Source organism: Castor canadensis, chromosome 14 (genome assembly GCF_047511655.1).
Source record: "Castor canadensis chromosome 14, mCasCan1.hap1v2, whole genome shotgun sequence".
Classification (NCBI taxonomy): domain Eukaryota; kingdom Metazoa; phylum Chordata; class Mammalia; order Rodentia; family Castoridae; genus Castor; species Castor canadensis.
Window position 1 is genome coordinate 94,645,884 of NC_133399.1, and position 16,345 is coordinate 94,662,228.

Sequence of the window (16,345 nt, forward strand, 5' to 3'; positions counted from 1 at the left end):
AGGCAGATTACTCTTGAGCAAAACAAGGTCAGCTTGTCATGGCTAACTTTGTTTTCTAGTTTCTGGGAACCATTTACTTGATACTAATTTCTTTTTAAATTACACAAAGAGCTGTCCAAAGATGAGAATGATATACCTGCTTGGATTCTCTTGCATGAGCTAGCACAAGGCCATGTTGTTTTCCATTTTCATATAGAATCTAAGAACTGGAGTCAACCATTGCATCAGGCTGTAATGACACATGCATTGTTTCCAGTACTCTGACTGAACTGATGTCACAGTTGCTTGGCAACATCAGCATTTTCTATATTATACCATGTACGTCATTTGTCCTATCCATTCACCTCCTGCTACAAACCCCCTCTGTTTAGATTTAGCTAATGTGATCAACACCATTGTTCTGCGAACACTTTAGGTTCTTTTCTAAAATAGTTTTATTCAACTAATTGACAAAAGCTGGATCATTTTGAATATGTTTATGTATCTAAGTCCCATATTCTATGCCACAGAATAGGACAGGACATAGGAAGAATTGTGGTTCTCCCCAAGCATACATTTTTTAAAGTATACAAAACTTCTTTTCTGACTGTTGAGTATTTAAAAAGGAAAAACCAAAGTAAAAGTGAACAATTTTTTTGCTTTTCTCCAAGATGGTGTTGGAGAGAGGAGGGAAGAAGATGAAGGAGATTAAGATATAATTTACCACTTATAAGGGTCCATACAAGCTACTGCCACACTTGGAGTGCAGCTAAACCAACCAGGTACTTTCAGCTGATGGGATCGAGCCCTGTCCTTACCTGCTTCCTCAATTTCAAGGACCAGTCTTGGGACAGCAACTGCCTCTGCTTCAATATGGGCCAAGAGCTCTAGTTCTCTGTCTACCAGGGGGTCTGCAAGATCACTGATTTGATAAACCAATACATAAGCGGACATACACAGGAACACAATCTACTCGCCATGACTTCCACCACCTAGGTCACAGCAGAAAGTGTATGTCTCCTACCTGGCTCCTCTGCAGGCCAGGTCCAGCTTATAGACACCATCAAAAAAGAAACTAGCTCATCATCTTGATGAGACTCACATAAATGTTGTTAATATACTGTTTATTATATGTCTATTGTTTCAAGAGATTCACTTGTTTGCCTTTTTGCCCACATATATTATGTAGTCTATTTGTGATGTTTTTTTAGGTGACAGTAAAAGAAGCTACCTTTATTTCAAACAGAAAAATGTCCTTTTTTCCTTTTTTAGTTTTTTCTTCTACAAAATCAGAGAAAAGGAGGGCAGAGCAGGTCCTGTCAGGGAGGGAGTCCTGTCAATTGGCACCAGTGGGAAGGGATAGGTGGCATGGAAAGGGTATGGGATGATGAATATGGTCCAAATACTGTGTATACAGGTATGTAAATGCAAAAAATGGTACCTATTGAAACTATTCCAGGAATGGGTGGAGAGGGGAATAAAGGAGAGTGGTGGAGAGGGTAAACTCAAGCATGATAAATTTCATACATTGTAAGAACTTTTGTAAATGTCACAATGTACCCCTACCCAGCACAACAATAATAAAAAAGAATGAAATAAAAAAGTAAATAAATGAATAGTTTACATCAGTGGATGTTACTTGTCTCCCCACCTGCATTTTTGTGTGTTAGTTCAACTGCTTTATTGGCTGCAAAGCTATATTTTCAGAGTAAAAGTGTATTTGCAAACTGGAACTAAAAATTGGGAATAAAACCACTTTCTTATTTAAAAAGAAAAAAATAGCAAACTATTTAATGAGGAAAGACCAACAGACAAGTCAGGTGTAACCTGTGCAGGTCAAATGGCTTCCTGGTTAGAAAACCTTTTCCTAACATCTCATTTGAGTAGGAACATGGACCTATTTAGTGTGGAGCACACTCATGACACCACAACCGCCCATCACCAACTTCTGACATGGAGAGAGCTTTGTTGTGCAGACATGCAAGACATAATCCACCAGGAGGAGTTCTCTTCTTAAGGAGGTGGTGGACAAGAGGATCTTTAACAAATTTCTTCCTTACCAGATGGCAAGTTCTTAGCAAGTGTGTCAGGATGGGTTATCTGTGGGTTCTGCCTCAATTCGGTGGAGTTGCATGGTACCATGAAAAGGTACTTTGGGGGCTTGCTCTGTATGTAATGGAACCCAGATTGTAAGTGCATTGTGACCCATGGACAGAATGACTTGATGACAGTCTGTTCCTTTGCAAACAGACAAGTAATAGCTAGAGGTCAGGGGTACAAATTCTGGGTCAGTGTTGTGGCATTCAATCCTTATACCACTAGTGTAGAAGAAAGTGGCCCTCTGGAGTTTAGTGGCAGGTCCTATCAAGCCCCTCTTCATTTCGGCAGAAATCGAGCAAACAGTATATGGTCCAGTATGTAAGAAGCATTTCTTTTTTTAAAACAGAGCATATTGTATGAAACTAACTCTAATCATATTTTAAAGGATCACACATTTTATACCATCTGGCACTTTCACCAAAATTCTAATACAATTTCTTAAGTTCTTAAAATGCTATGAGGTCTTATGAGAGATTGTAGGAGAGAAGTGGTCCAGAACTGAATAATGTGGGAAAACTACATGCCCTACAAGTTCTCTAAAGATTCGCAATATGTGTAAATACAACAAATGCTCTAATTTGAGTGATAGGGAAGAAAGAAGTTGACCATAGATTATCAACTACTTGACTGTAGACATTTTCTCAGAAAGCTCATCAGCATCTACTGAAAAACAATTTAACCAATGCTCTAATGAGACAGAAATATTAATTCTATAACTGTTCTTTTAAAAATGAATAATAGAATAATTAATTTAACCATAAGTTTGGATGGTTTTATAGGAAGCAATTCTTTCAAATGTTAAAAATCAATTTTTAATTCCAAAGGTATTTTAAAGACAAAGCTTGTGGAAGTGGATCAGTCAATAGATAAATGATCAAATTTGCCCTCGATAAGTATCATCTTTGTATAAGACAGAAAAAATTAATATACCTAAAAATAATTATATAATCAACTCTTATTTATTTATTTTACATACCAAATACCTTTGGTTCCTCTAGTATTAATCTGTCCATATACCAATTGTTTAGTAAAATATATTGGACATGTAGACATTATGATGAATTTTACTAAAAATAAAGTTTATCTGCAATCCCAGCTACTGAGGAAGTAGAGACAGAAGGAATGGGATTTGAGGCCAGCCCAGAGTAAGAAAGCTAGTGAGACTCTATCCCAAAAAAGAAGCTGGGTATGGTTGTACATATCTAAAATCTCAGCTACATTGGAGATATACATAGGAGGATCACAGTAGAGTCCAAGACTGGCCCTGGGCAAAATAAAATAAAAACAGTAAAATAAAGCAAAACAGCTGTAGGTGTAGTTCAAGTGGTAGAGCACTTGGGCCATGAGTGCAAACTCCCAATACCTCCACAAAAAAATAAATAAAGAAAGAAAGACAAACATAGTTTGCTCTCTAGGAGTTTAGGGTAAGGGTGTATTATCATGTAACTTTCAGGCTGGAATTCTACAGGTTAGCAATGGCACTCTTTCTCCAATAGTAAGAACTATGCTTCTTAGGGGCAGAGCCAGGTTTTACTTAGCACACCTCCCTCAGGGTCTGAATGTGCTCCCTCCAAAAAACAGGTGTTAAAGCTTGTTGGGCAGTGTGGTGGGACTGCAAGGTGGGCTTCATAGCCGTGATTAGGTCTCCAGAGTTCCTCCATCATGAACAGGATTGAGGTGTTTATAAAAGAAGCTTTACACAGCATTCAGCGCTCTTGCCCATCCACCTCTGCACGTGAGGATGCAGTGTTCTTTCCCTCTGAGGAAAGCACAACTATACCTGCTGGTGGCAGGACCTCCTGGTCCCCTGATCTGTGAGAATAAATGTCTGTCCTTTGTAGATCCCCAGTTGTAGTTTTCTGTTAGGGCAGCACAAAGCAGACGGAGGCATCTCCATACAGAGATTTAGTTAGAGTGAGGTCTGTAGTGGGATTTGTAATTTGGAGAAACAAGTAAGATCAAGATTTGTTCTGTGCAAACTACCCCACTCCTCCTGCAGCCTGACTCATGGAAGGCATCCAATCCTAGTTTCGATACAAGTATCAAATTGTCTTTTACTATCTTTCTTTCTTTTTTCTTTTTATTTTTTTGAAACAGGGTCTCACTATGTTGCTGAGGCTGGTCTAGACCTCATTATGTACCTCAGGCTGGCCCCAGCTCATGATCCTCCTGCCTCAGCCTCCCAAGTGTTGGAATTACAGGGATGCTCCACACTGGCTTTGGGTTTTATTTTCATTCATTGGCTTCCATCCCTGGAATTCAGAAGAGGAGAAGATATAAGCACCTATGTCCATAGCATTTTCAACTAGAAGTGTGATCCATGTCCTAGCTGTTTTCATTTGGTTTGGCTTTACATCTGAATGGTTTAGCTTTATACCTAGGAAATGAGAACAGGAAATGTTTTTTGTGTCCTAAATACTTTGCGTCTGCTGTCAGTGAAACCAGCTGGCACAGTCAGATACGATGAACATAAAAAACTAAACTAAATTATGTCCCAAACCTTAAAAGTATAAATATTTTATAATGAGCAGAGTTTTAATTTACCAATTACTGTATGATTGTCATAACAAATCTGAACAGAGTATAAGTCCCCAACTTTGTCCCCCTTCTGCCCCTATTCATGGAAAACAACTTTTCAACAGCTTAGTGAATGGTGCTCATTTTTTTTCTGTTTCTTACATATCTTTACTTTTACAAGTTTTTCTGTTTACTATTTATATATTTAGTCATTTATTTATTGGAAATAGTGGTTTTAACTCAGGACCCATACTTACAAGGCACACATACTACCCCTTGATTCATGGCCCCCACCTTTTTTTTCTTTTGATTTAGTTATTTTTTAGGTACAGTCTTACATTTTTGCCTGGGACTGGCTTCATACCCTGATCCTCCTATTGTTACCTCTGATAGATCTGAGACCTCAGTAGCATGCCATCACACCCAGTTTATTGGTTGAGATGAAGTTTTGCCAACTTGTTACCCAGGCTGGCCTCAAACTGCAATGTTCCCAATTTCTGCCTCATGAGTAGCAGGGATTACAGATGTGAGCCACCCCACCCAGCTTTATTTTTTAATTACATTCTCGATAATGAAATAGATTACTAAAAGCTTGCTACCATTTTATAGCTTGCTTCTTCACTCTAATCTATTAAGGGTAGTAAGAAAAATAGCATTCTTTATTATTCAGACGTGTTTAGATTTCATTTTATAGATAAACCACTTTGTCTATTCATAAGTGTTTGGCTCATTTTAAATAGTTTGCTTTAAAACACCTGTAAGAAGCACCCTTTTTCATCTCTGTGTCAATGTCTCTGTTAAGTAGAATCATAGAAATGAAATTATGGTTTAATTGGCATGCAAAATTCAAGTTTTAATACAAAACTGATGAATGGCTATCCCCAAATATATACCCATTTACAACAGTTGGTGCCTACTTCTTCATAACCTGTCACCAATTTACCTTTTTACATGTCAAAATAGTGTAAAACATTAAATAAATGCATAAACTTCATCCCAGTGGTTGAACGCACTCAAATGTTACTTATCTATCATCAAAGTTCTCTTCTGATATCACAAAGCTGTGTAGGCCAAATTCCCTTGAACACTGCTGCAGAAGGAGGCAGGAGAGGTAACTTTCATGTGCCAGCAGTGACACATATTACTTCCTCTCATCAGTCATTGGCACCTATCACTTGCTCCATCTCATTGCAAAAGGTTGGAAAGCATATTTCTTTTATGTGCCATGAAGCAAGGTTACAAGTGAGTGCTGAAGATATCACCCATGTTTGTGATGTTATTTTACCTGAGATACAAAGAGAAAAAGTTTATTGTGCCTCACAGTTTTGGAGGTTTCAGTCCATGATCAACTAGCCCATTGATTTTGGACTTGTGGCAAGACAACACATCACAATGACAGCATGGGGGAAAACTGCTCCTCATCACCAGGGAGTGACAAAGAGAAAGAAAAAGCTTCTGGGGTTCCAGTGTGTCCACTGATAGCATGTCCTTGAAACCTATGACCTCCCACTAGGCCCTACTTCTTAAAGGTTCCACCACCTCCCAAAAACCAAGCTGGGGACTGAGTTTTTATCCCTTGAGCTGTTGGCAGACATTCTAGATCCGAACTATATCACCACCTTACCGTTACCAATGCAATGTGTGAAAAATGGAATCTCATTATGGTTTTAGTTTCATTTCCCTCTTGTGATCTTTCTACTATGTTGTTGCTTTTTAAATTAAGAACACTTTAATTTTTATCATTGATTTATAGGTGCTCATAAAGTACTATGAGCAATAACCTTTCTTTATGTTAAAAATATTTTCTCTCAGGCTTTCTGATCTTAATTATAGTTACAACATTTTTAGCAAATGATCCTCTCTGTGAAAAAACATCAGGTAAATAAGTGACACACCACATAATTTGGAGTGTTTTGTTTTCATTAACCAAATCTCTTTCAGACTCTGAGGTTTAGCAAGATACAAACTTAGAAGTACTGTACTGCATGTGTAAAAGACAATGATACTGTACTACCTCAGCCTAGCTTTGGGGTTAATTTTTCTCATCTTCATACTTGTGGTTGTATTTTAATCAAAACTCACAATTTGTGAGATGCTATTCATGATCGGGCACTGTCATTCTGAGCTGTACATAGCACAATAAAAAGCCCAATCAAGAAACCAGACCTGAAAACCTAGTGAACAAGAAAAATATGGTGTATGTAGTTCTGAACAAATTGCAGAGAGCTGTCAACAGAACCACACTAATCCTTTAAAAACATACATAAATAATACAAGCATATACTAGGAGAAACATTCAAAATTTTCATAATTAGCAAAATGAATGGGAAACAATGAATATTAACTCAGTAAATCTAACTCAAAGTCTACAGAATTCATGTTCAAATAGCACTGCCAACCAAACCATTAAAAATCACCACAAGGCAAAGGGCTTCCTGTTTGCTGCCCTGCTTTTATGTTTCCCTGGGATATGGGTGGGTACAAGGTATGTAACCAGGTAAAGTCTCAAGTAAAGATGACCCTATGCTGTCCTTTTCAATAAATGTCAGGTCTTAAAACTGGCTTTGTGTATAGCAGATGTTAGAACTTTAGGCTATGATAGGCTGGAATAATTCTTCTTTTACTAAGTGATTGTCAGCATATCAAGAAAGTCAGTAGGCAGCTGCAAATCTAATTTACATCTCAACACTTTTCCCAGTGATGGTCTGTTGGCCTGGAGCCCTCAGCTGTTATGATAGCACAAAGTGAAATGGAAGGGGTTAGCACACCCACAGAGGGGTTCAGGGGAATATTCTAAATACTGCTTCTGATAGCCAATAATTCTTACACATAATTAACATTTTCTAACCTCATTTAACTTTAAAGAGCTTGAGAATATCTCACTTTTTCTGATAGGAATAGGTGGGCATAAAACAATTGCAGTGTATACACTTCATGCAGTAGCCTCCTCATTCCCGTTTGGTTTCACATTCTTTCACTGTTTGATCATATACTTTGTGAAATGTCCAGCAGAGTGCAACAACAAATACTGAGTTGCTTCAGGGAAAGTTCATTCATTCTACTTGCTTCTTGATATCAGAAAGCCCTGCGGGTCCCTCCCCTGGGCTCTTCAGAATGAAAAAATGTTTTATTGTTTTAATGTTCTATTATTTTATCATTATTATATTATTTTATTATTGTTTCATGTTTTATTGTTTTAATATGCTTGGGTGCTTTGTGATTCATTTTCTCAATTATAATTCAAGCCTGTAAAGTCATATAAACAAATAATGTTTAGATTAATATCCTTATCTTTTTACAAAATAATAACATTTTTATTTAACTCGTGATAGTGATAGTAAGCAGGAGATAAAAAGAACACATTTTATACCCATATTTTACATAAATTGAAAAGCACATCAAATTTGATTGTTCAAATCAAACTTAGCAGTTTACCAATTCTTAGAAATTAAAATTTTTGTGACTTTTAATATTTTCTTTTAAAAAACTATCAGCCAAGTCTTACATTATTATTTTAGAATTCCAACCTATTTTTAAATGTGATATCATTGCATTTTTATTGACATTCCATTTTTTGATATATGAAGTGTTCATTTACAGTTGGTTTATTTTTTAAATCATAATTGAATCTTTTTTCCTTTATTGTTGTGATGGGTGGAGGTACATTGCAGCATTTACAAAGGTTCTTAAAATGTATCAAATATAACATACATGAATTCGCCTCCTCAACATTCTCCTTCATCCCCCTCTCCCAATTCCTATTTTTAATAAGGATGCTTTTAATGGAAAATAAAATGTTTACAGAAGAGTAAAGGGTTTTTTTTTTCAAACTAAAATGATGTGAATTCCTTTTTCCCTAGAATACAAGTTACCTGACTCCATTATGAGGAAGTCTAGGACCCAGGACATCACATATCATAAATAGATATTCACAAATCTGTTTCTTGGGGAAAATTCTACCATCAAAAACATGAAAGCATTTGATGTCCCCACTCCAGAGGAACTAATACAGAAACCTTAAAGCGACAGAGGTTATCATGAGAAGGGAGGGGATCAGTAACCACTGAAAAGATCAGTTAGAGATGAATTAACATGGGTCATAACACATGTACATGAAAACAATGATAGGAATATTTCTGTATAGCTATCCTCAACTCAACTAGCAAAAATGCTTTGTCTTTCTTATTAGGCTTGTGTCTTTCCTTCAACAAAATTAGTGATAAAGGCAGAACAGGACCTGTCTGGAACTGAGGGGAGGAGGGAGAGAAAGGTTGGGGGAGGGAGGGAGGGAGGGGGGAGAAATGATCCAAACAATGTATGCACATGTGAATAAATGAATAATTAAAAAAAACTTGCAACAAGATCTCAATGAGATGTGTGCTCCGTATAAATCATGATACTCTATATTCATTCCTTGTGCCTATAATTACCAATTCTTGACAAGAAAAAAAATCTACAAATAAAAATATAATTTTGGTTATTTGCTTGTCCATTAGGTTTTGGATTTGGGGTACTTTTTGTTTGGCTTAGATCATGTTTTTGATTGTTTGCTGATCAGTTGTTTGGTTTTAATTTTTATTGTTTTGGCTCAGCTGCAGAAGAAAAAAGAAGTTATGAGTCCAAGTCAGAAAATTGACTGTTTCCCGAATTGCCACAGTCCTCTCTATCCAATACATTTACTTAACTCAGAGTTTGAAATTACTGGTGCTCTCTCTATTTCTTATTTCTACTCATGAAGAACAGACCTTTAAGTCAAAATGGCAGGAACACATAGCGATACACTTTCCTCTCCATCTGCCAAGCATTGTTGGCTTCAGTTACCTATATTTTTCTATATCAAACTTGTTTAAAATATTCAACAAACCACATAACATTATTTTCCAGTACTTATATCTTCACGGCAAAAATCTGCACACCTAAAAGACAGTCTCTGCACTGAATCAGATCAAAGCAACAGAAAAACACTTGTTGTGAAGTTGACCTCTATTGAATTCTTTCCAAGGGGCCCAGTAATTACTGGAAATAGTTCCCCTCAAGATAGGCTGATCCAGAACAGGTCCATGGGAGATCTTGAAAATGTCAACTAACTCCTCCAAAGCACTTTTTAAAAAAGAGTTGTAGGTACCCAAGCATAGTATGAAAATTTTAAAGCTTTTTTTCTCTGAAACGGAAAATGAATATGTGCTATGAGCACAGAGGACTTCAATAAAGCTATTGCGAATAGGATCATCTCTGAAACAAAGGATGAATTTTTTCCACTTCAGGCATTGGGGAAAGAAAGAATAAAATTAATGCTATAGAACTTACTCAAGAGACTCTCATATTATCCCTGGAATCTTTCTCATAAACTTATTTTATTTAAAAAAATTCCACTGAGGTGTGGCTACAGATCATGTTTCTTCCTTAAATCTCACAAAATTACTAGTAGAAAAACTAGTGATTTCTAAACCAACTAGTTGTGCCAAAAATGAATTAAAGTGGGCATGTTGCAAAATTGTACCATTTGCTATACTAATCTGTTTTTATGAAGCCCTTCTGTTGATAAATGGTAGTTGTTTCTAGTTATTTGACCATCAACCATAAATTAACATCCACAAAAAAATCAGATAAACTAGATTAATTTACTTAGTACTCAAAACCTTGAAACAACTATAAATCACTTACTACTGACATCTGCCATAACCTCATGTTGGAAAACAGACTTTGCTCTGGATTAAAAACAGGTTTCTAACCTCATGGGAAGAGATGTATACCGAACTCATTTGAAAAACACATGTAAATATAATGCCAAGCTGTATTTGCCATAACTACTCACGTAGATTTATGAGGCAGCTAACAGATGGGAATAATAATATTTCAAGTATTATACTTAGAAGTATTCAATCGTCCCACCCATTAATACAGTAGCAAACATTCCATACATATAATGTACTCTAGATGCAAAACAACTCCAAAATAATTAGTTAAAAGTTTGAACCTTGAACAAAATTAACTTTAACATGTATTTATTTAAAGCAATGTATAACACTGTGCCAATTTAATATTCTTCAGCAGCATCAGAACAAAATCCTTACCAACTCTGGTCTTGACTGCCATCCACTGCCTTACAGGAGTCTTCTAAGCCACACAATTTCCGCTTTCTTTAATATCTTTCATTACTCTTTTCTTGAATAATGGCCTAGTATCTAATCTAAGCACTGTGGTTCATAATGTTCCATCCTTTTGGAATACCTTACTCTCTTCTACTTAGGAAAATATTCAATACTTTTTATAATTTAAATCTTGCCTCAAATTCCATGACCAACTAAAGCTGAAAAGATTGTTTTGTTCTCTTCAATTTTATCGTTTATCAAGGTACCAGAAAGGGACAGCAATTCTATAATACCTACAGTTTACTCTTCCTTTGTTACATATAAATAGTTAGCTTTCTCAACTATTATTTCTAATATATTAATTCTGTTTTATAAGCTCCTTGAGCATAATTTTCATGTCCTTAATTTCATTCCATTCTCTGTGATTTGGTGAAGAAGAAATAACAGATATTAGTTTCCTAATAAAGATCAGTTGGTTTTAGTTGAACTACAACGTATTTCTAATAAAATTTGGAGCCTGCTGCTTTTCCATAGAAAGTGAAATCAAAGCTACTGATTCTAAAAAGATATCAATTTGTTTTGTTAATGCATCATTGCTTCTATGACTCCAGCCAAATGATGTGTCATATTTATAAAGTGACACCCTATTTGTTTGACTTGCTATGTCCTTAAAGAATTTCTAAAATGTGAGTGCCTTATTTTGGGACAATCATGTTGGAAGATGAAACTTGTAGCAACACATCCAAATGGACTGGAGAAGAACAGAAATCTGACATTAGATCTTATGCACTGGTGGTTACACAATTAAAACAAAAGTCTCACAAACGTAAACACACTAGACTCAACTACAATTCTAGAAAGTAGTTTTAATTTCTTAAGATTGATAGTAACAAAAACTATTGACAGAGCTCTATCTGGGAAAGACAGTAAATGAAACAAGTTGATCAAATTTTAGAATTGAAAAATATTCTTAATGGACAAGCAAATATATGATTAGATTCCAAGATAATTTTAAGGCAGCACCAATTGTACAGGAAAGTTCAATTCTACTGTGCATAATAGTGGTTTGTAGTTATATATAATTAAATGAGAAGAAATTAGCTCATATGGGTGTTTGAACCACTAATATGAATGTTAATACATTACCGAAATTTTAGTATGTCCAAAATATTTTGCTTCAGATTTCATGAAAATGATTTCACTTTATTATTCTAAAAAGTTTTGGAGGAATTGCATGATGAGTCATATATGTAAATAACAAAACTGAAACCTATGTAGTAGAACTAATTAAATTACAGGCTGATTCTACAACGTTTCCAGATCTAGGTAGGACTAACATTTTCTTTATTAAGTTAAAAATTGATAATTTGGACTATATATAAAGTCATTCAAGTACTGAAACCAACACTGAGTGCAGCAGTATTATCACACACCCTTTAAAAATTAATTTTAGCTGCTTGGTGTACTTTCATCTATTTAAAACACAGATTTACTTTCAACATCTTAGCAAATGAGATGACATGTAATCATAATGGAATGCTCCTCTCATAAAACCAATTCTTATAGTCACTATGATTTTGCTTTAGGAAAGAAATATTTTATTTTTCTGATGATGCATGATTAGTAATCATCTGTTTTCAAAAGAATAATATGTTAACAGTTGCTTATAGACAGAAAAACTGGGATAAAGGAGCTGTATGGTTCATCCAAAACAACTGGGAAAGGTGAATTCTAAGTTTCAAACTGTTGATACAAAAGAGCAACTGAAAGAGAAATGGACCACACACATTCACACAGTCTACATTAGTTTTATTCTGCATGATATCCACAGGAATTAATCTCCCAAGTTAGGAATAATTAGATAAATGAGGCAAGTTTTATGTTTTCTTAAATTTTAAAGAACTTTCTATCTTATAAAACAAAGAAATGTATTGAAATCTACTCAAGTTTAGTTTTATAAGTACCAATTGCTATAACAATATTGATCATTAACTTAATAGACCTCTTGTTCACAAGAGAGATCTTACAAACTTCAGATGCAACAAGTGAAAAATTATAATAATATTTCTTTAAACTCTGATAATATCAAAATTATACATTTGTTGTACGTTTGCTGGTTCATATTTTTCCTCATCAGGATCTTGGGTTACTGTTTCTCTTTGCATGAGGAATGGGCCGGGGTTGGGGATTTAGCTCAGTGGAAGAGCGCTTGCCTGGCAAATGCAAAGCCCTGAGTTCGGTCCCCAGCACCGGAAAAAAAAAAAAAAAAAGGAAAAGCAAAACAAAAAAGACCAAAAAAAAAAAAACAAGGCAACTGCATGAGGAATGCGCCAAGAAGCTGACATTTTGGAAGAAAGTTCCCCAAGAGATATGAGAATGAGTAATAGAGAGAGTAAATTTGACCAAAATGTGTCATAAGTATGGATGGAAATATCACAAGGAAATCCCATTTTACAATTAATACATGCTGATAGAAAAGTAAAGTTAAAAACGAAGTATTCTGACTCCAATGGTATCAACACAGTTTTGTAAATAAAAGCAAGTATCTTCTTTCCTTAACTCCTGACTACTATGGATTTTAAGTCAGTGGTACAGGAAGTGTGGACATTGAAATGAGGCAGATCTGAGGGAAGTAGACACGTGATCACTACCTGCATGCTCAGGCATCAGAGGAGAAAGTGAGAAACAGATGTCTGGAGGACTGAAGTCCCTTTGTGCTCAACATGGGAAGCAAATGCTTATGTAGCGTGGTCTCATTTGAAGACATTTTGAAATGACTGAAATATATGCTGCAATGTTTAATATTTAAGAAAGATAATAAAGAAAGACCTAAAATAGCAGAATGGGCAGAATTTTATATGAAAGCAGAGGAGCTCAGGCAGCTCTCTTGACAATGTCTATTACTTCATCCTTTCTCTAACTCAAAATGGTTGAATTGAATTTCCTGTGACGTATGTTAAACATCCAAGATGATATAATCCTGAGAAACACACTTTTGAAAAACAACCTTGACATAAGCACCTTTTCAGAAAAATAATTATCTTATAAACTTGAAAAGGTGACAGGAATACCTGAGTAATTACATATAAGGCCATAGAATGTAGAAACAAGTAAACTAAAACTTGAGCTGCTTAACAGAAATTGTATCACCAATTTTGAAATGAATATATGCTACAATAGGAAAAATTACTATACACCGGTAAAGCAACTTAAACAAAGTATCATTTTTCAATAAGTATTTAGCGAACAACAGTTTTGTTATTGTTGTAGGTGCTGGAAATATAGCAGTGAAAAGACAAACATCCCTTTCATTGTGAATTTAACATTCTGATTACACACACATTTGGGTGCAATGTGGTTACTTTCTAGAAAGATACTGCATTCTAAGAAAGTCATTTACTCTCAGATTGCCCATAATCCTCAAAATATCCTGTTTCTCTCCTTTCTAATTTTTTAAAACACCAACACTCTTCTAATTTCTTGTTCTATAAACACTTCACTGTTGGTTCTGTCTTCTAATTCATCCCATTTTCCAGTATAGGTGAATTTTTGTTTTCTTCTCTTTATCCTTTCAGCTCTGCTTTTGGAATAATTAGTGTATTATTTTTGTAAAGATACAATACTTATTTCTTTTATACATTATAATACAATAGCATATTTCTTTCTCGATCTTATTTTTATTTAACTATTATATAACTGGACTTTTTCTAAGATTATTTACTAGGTGATATTTTTCTTGAGTTGTTTCATATTTCAGAATATGCTTTCATATGAGTAAGAATCTGACTGCCTACCTTCTATAGTCATCCAATTTTTCCTGTGAATGTACTGTCATTCTTTCAACAAGCATTCACTGCGTATGTGTCACAAATTGCTACAGGTGCTATAAATGTAACTGTGCACAACTCGGATCTGCTTGCTGCTCTCCTGGACCTTATCTAGGTGATCTATACAGGCTGAGCTTAATTTTCTCTTGGCATTGGTGGGTATTATGAAGATGTCTGAGACCAAATAATCTTTTTTTCAAATTCAGATTGAATGTCTGATTTTCATTCTTACAAAATTCCATAGTTTCATTGAGATAAATCCAGTATGCGCCCTTTCAATGCACAGATTCAGTCATTTCTTCATTTTAGGGTAATTTCTCTCTGTTTCATTGTTTAACATTTTCTTCTGTGTGGGTTATCTAGGTCAGAGACACTAATTCTTTTAATGTTAGATTATTTCATCTCTACCCCCTATTCTGGTCTCTTTGCTTTCACCTTCTTGTGATGTTTTCCCTCTGCCTTTATAAGGATTATCTCAATCTTTCTATGTCAACAATTTAATTTTCAGCTGTATCTATTTTCTTCTTTGAGATTTCCTTATATGTGCAGGGTGTTATTTTGGCAGTATGGTATTTTGTTAGACCATTGCTGTCATGTTGCTCATGCTTAACTTGGGAAGCTCTGTCTATCTAGCACCTAATTGGTCCTACGGAATGTGGTAGATGGGCTCGGAGTCCTGCTTCCCTCACAAGTGCAAGGCTCTGGGTTCAATCCTCAGTACCATGGGGAAAGAAAAAAAGAATGTGATAGAATTTTACATATTGAAACTCCACATCCAAATTGTCTGAGAACTGTTAAATTTTCTCTGGCTTCAACAGTGTGAGGAAAAAGTATTAGGTTACTGGGAAGGTTGAGGCAGGAATGCAAGTTTGAGATGAGCCTGCGCTACAGAGCCTCATCTCAAAAGGAAAAGGAAGAAACAAAAGGCATTCCTACTTTCATCTTTCTCTACAAGCATTTCTACTAATAGAAGAGGAATTAGATAAGTGTAGACCTCCAGTTTACCTCTGTTCAAAGTTAGAAACATTACTGCAGATTCTTATATCAAGTCATCACAACTGCGTGCCACAGAAGTGGGAATGAATTAAAGAAACATTAACTTCCCTGTAACTTCCTATTCCATCAGCGCCATAGATCATGAATTAACACTTTTATCTAAGTTGAGGGAACAAAAAAGCCTACAAAGAAAAAAAAAAGGGTTGAAGGTAAACTTAGACCTAATTACAACCTATTCCTGTCTACTATGTTGTGATTTCGTGGATGCATATCATAACTTTAAACAACTTCAAATACAACTTTTTAAATGTCATTGTGAGTATGAAACTTCATTCTGAGCTGGAAGCCAGTATCTGTAATCTGTGTTTTATCCCAGGGGTCAACAGCAACAACTAAGCTCTAAACAGACAGAATCCTATGTCCTTTTAGTTCCTCATATGGTTTTGTATGAATGTCACTGGGGAGTTTGCCATGCTTCTTACCATACCCTGTGAGTCATATAAAGACAAAGATTGCTTTTGTAACTTAGAAGATGCTAGAAAATGTGAGACCTGAAGGACCAATTCAAGGGAAAGCATCTAATGAGAATTGTCATAGCAGATATAAAAGAAGTTATTGAGAGTTGCTGCTTGCTTCAGTGGACTTTGGAGCTAAGAGAAAAGCAATAGCAAGTATTTGAAACCATTGTTAAAAGATTACCTCCCTGGAATCTCATATGCATCAGGGACATCAAGCATTGGGGTCAGTCAACATCATAAACTAAGAAATGAAGAAATGATGTCAGGAGAGAGTGAACATCACTGGTTTGTGTTTGGGGTTTTTTCTTTTTTTAAC

General features: G+C 35.4%; 1 pseudogene; it reads left to right on the top strand.

Moving 5' to 3' along the window:
• Window positions 1-650: 650 nt before the first annotated feature.
• On the top strand, window positions 651-2,401 carry LOC109678754 (WD repeat-containing protein 20-like; annotated as a pseudogene).
• Window positions 2,402-16,345: the final 13,944 nt, after the last annotated feature.